The sequence below is a fragment of the Haliotis asinina genome, chromosome 2 (assembly GCF_037392515.1).
Source record: "Haliotis asinina isolate JCU_RB_2024 chromosome 2, JCU_Hal_asi_v2, whole genome shotgun sequence".
NCBI lineage: Eukaryota > Metazoa > Mollusca > Gastropoda > Lepetellida > Haliotidae > Haliotis > Haliotis asinina.
This window is the reverse complement of record NC_090281.1, coordinates 10,898,727-10,902,356: the sequence shown is the minus strand read 5'-3', so window position 1 is coordinate 10,902,356 and position 3,630 is coordinate 10,898,727. Positions and strand designations below refer to the sequence as shown.

General features: G+C 40.7%; 1 non-coding gene across 1 annotated transcript; it reads left to right on the top strand.

The window, feature by feature from the left end:
- Positions 1-3,068: 3,068 nt before the first annotated feature.
- Positions 3,069-3,252, top strand: LOC137274912 (U2 spliceosomal RNA). Its single transcript, XR_010956264.1, has one exon. It is a non-coding gene; the product is annotated as a U2 spliceosomal RNA (small nuclear RNA).
- Positions 3,253-3,630: the final 378 nt, after the last annotated feature.

Below are 3,630 nucleotides of genomic sequence, written 5' to 3'. Positions count from 1 at the left end.
GAAACGTTTCACTGCTGTAACCCCCTGATCTTCAAGCTCAGCTGCAATATCCTCTTCACTCATATCATACAGAGAGCGTGCCCTGTCACGTATGATACCACGGCACGAATTAAGAGTTTTGTGCACGGACACGGCAACTTCTATATTGGCAAATGTTTTAACAGACATAAGATTTAGAGATTGCTGTCTCCGTGCGCACTCAACTAACAGTGAACCATTACGGAGACGGGTGACATTTTTCACCTCCCCACAGATCCCATAGATAGCTTTTGACACGGCAAATGGGTTGAGTTTGTTAGGCAGAAAATCAGTTGCTTCGATTAGCCCAGGAATCAGTGGTTGAATTTGTGTCGGATGGACGATCTAGTTCGTCCAGACGTCGTTTTTTGTCATGTCGAGTTGAACCAGCTTGTTGGAAAGTCATGGCGAAAGGAAAATCATTCACCATCCCTGCTCCCCACCCACCATGGAGTGTCAACAAGGACGGTGTCTATTAGCAACGGGTATCCAAGATGCTGACACCAGGGATACAGGGATAGTATACTCCAGCGAATATGACACGAATAGCTGTATTTGTCGACCAATTCAATGCCAGACTGGTTCGGCCCTAGACAAGAAATTAGAGACATACATCATTCGGAGGTCAACATCACTAGATTGGCCCATGAGCCACCGCCTTCTGGCATAGGACTCTAGGCAAATTATTATAGTATAGAGTATGATAATAACAAACGCTCATTGTCACAAATGTACAAACATGCACAATAATTGCTGAGGAAGTTTGTCCATGCACAGGGCATGGCGTGACCAGCCGATTGATAGAACCGGGCCAGTTCTACCACCCGTCTAGGTGAAGTCAGGGCCAAAGTGGTGTGTTGAGTAACAGGAACGTCGTTCGAGGCCCCCATTACCCTCAACCACCAGGATCCCCTCCTCCACCGACACAGGGACGCAACCCACGGCCAACGGATTGGTGGACCAAATATGCCCCCGGATCCACACGGGGGGTTGGCGAGCACTTAGCGTTACCCAGCACCCACCACGAGGAGGTGGCTCGCCATGGGTGCTTATTTTATAGAGACATTAAAATAGACTTTTCTCCCTACGACAAGGAAGTACTGGATTTGAGAGTACACTGGATTCATGGTGTAGTATCCAATGAATTCCTGGATTCCTACTTTAGGAGATTTGGGAAGGTGCTGAGCATAACTCCTGAAACTATGTTAATTGGGGGATCCCCTGTTCAGACTGGTGTGAGAACTGTCCAGTTGCAAGTTGACAGTGGAAAAGCTGAAGATATTCCATATATTGTTAGACTGGGTGACAGAATGTCCATGCTAGTCACTGCCCCGGGTCGGTTGCCAGTGTGTCTAAGGTGTTATCACCTGGGCAAATCTACTGTGTGCAATGTCATGGCTTTGTCTAAATTTTGGTATCGAGGGGCTGTAACAATATTTTCAAAACATTATGTCGACCTTTTTCAGAGGGAGACTTTTCGTTTTATTTGACAGTCCACTGCTAAGCCTATTCGGAGGTCTGTGTGCTATAAACCTATTTTGGATGGGGGTTTGGGTGTAGTTCACATCCAATCAAAATTATATTCTTTTTATTTAAAGCACATTCAAAATCTTTTGCATAATTCTTCAACTAAGTGGACATTTTTTGCAAAATATTGGTTAGGAATGTCTTTACGTCACTATTGTCCTACTTTTGCTTCACTATTATTTCCTCATTCTGAGACGATGCCATTATTGTATCAGACGTGTTTATTGGCTTTAAGACAGTTTGAAGCTGTCAATTCAAATTATTTGATAGATATGTTTCGGTTTACATCAAAACAGTACTATGCTTGTTTATTACAAACTGTTGTGGAAAATAAAGTTGAAACGTTGTATCCACGTATTCCTTTTCAGCAGGTTTGGCTTAATCTACACAATTCCTTCGTGGATCCACTTTCGAAATCGGTCAATTATCGTCTCATCTATGATTCTCTCCCCTTGGGGTATACACTTTATACTCGGGGAATGTCTATCACTCCTAACTGTCCACTCTGTCGTATAGCAATAGAAACTTCTGACAATCTTTTCATCTATTGCTCGTGTGTTGATGTTTTGTGGGATATCGTTTTCCAGTGGTTAGATCAATTGTCTTTTGGCTTATTGGAAAGATCTAACGAAGTCATTCGGTTTAATTTGGTTCCTAAAATTCCAAATTCTTATAAAAAATCATTATGCATTTACCTTTTAACTTTGGCAAAATATACAATTTTGCTTATTCGGAATTCAAATAAATTTGAGCACAGAAAATTAAATGGAAATGATATCATGTTGCGTTTTCTATGTTTCCTTAGGACACGTGTCAAGGTTGACTTTTGTCGCTTTCCGCTATCTGTCTTTTCCTGGTACTGGCTTTCAACTTCAGTATTTGGTAAAATCAATCCCGATCATTTATTAGAATTACATATTTAACTTAATAGATAAATATATGCACATACTTTTGCTCTAACTGACTGACACTTTGTAGCCATAATGTGGCATAAAAGTTTGTGAATCTATCTATATATTATGTACGCTTCATTTGAGTTTGTTGGTTTACGTACGCTTCATTTACCCTTGTTTCCTTTTCGAATGCTTCATTTATGCTCGCTTCATTCAGTTCATACTTCATTTGATCTTTATATTGTAAATATGTATTGTGCATGTAGCCAGGTTTTGGCATGTGTAGCATTTTACATAGTGATGTTGTGCATGTATATTGTTTGTATAGTGTGATGTATATAGTATGTGCATGTTGATGATTCTTTATATATATATATGGTTTGATTGGTTGTCAGTTAGAATATGGCATGTTTGTTTGTATTTCTCGTTTGTTAATATATATTATGTATGCTTCATTTACGTGTGTTTCATCTAGATCTATCTTCATTTGATGTATATAGTGTGAATGTGTATTGCATGTAGCCAGGTTTGGCAATTTCCTCTTTTAGTTCTTTAGTTGTTAGCGCTGCAGGGCAAAACTTCTTTTTTGTGATATACTTTTAGGCCGAGCTTGTAAATTTGTTATATGCATTAAATTTTATCAAAAAGAAAAAAAAAGTATCTGTTCTTATCAGCTTAATATCTGATACGTGTCCTATTGGAGACATCGATATTAAACTGATTTTTGCAACGGGATGAGGTGCCACGGAGCTTGCTCCGCCCTCATCACGGGTTGACCCGGTATTGCAGTACCTCCGGGAATGGCTCACCACTCATAATACAATTCAAAAAATAGAACGCTTAACTTAGCCCTCTCTTTTCCACATATCATTTCCCTTTTTTAATCTCACTTTGCCTACCTTTTCGCGCGTCCGTTTCACTGGAGGCACCATGCAACCACTTCCAAACTGAAGAAATGGACCCATCCACTCAACCACATTGTACTCCGACCAAACCAAGCCCCGGGAAGTTCCTCAAAGTGATTTATTTTCCACTTGCAGTTTGTCTGTCCCAGTATCCAAGGACGTTGGCCATGGTGTCGCACGCCGGTAATAACGTCGTAGATTCTCACACCCTCACAACCACATTCTGCCCGATAACACACGTCTTAAGAGCCAGCTAACCCCTAGTAAGTGTTTTCAAGTGGTAAGGA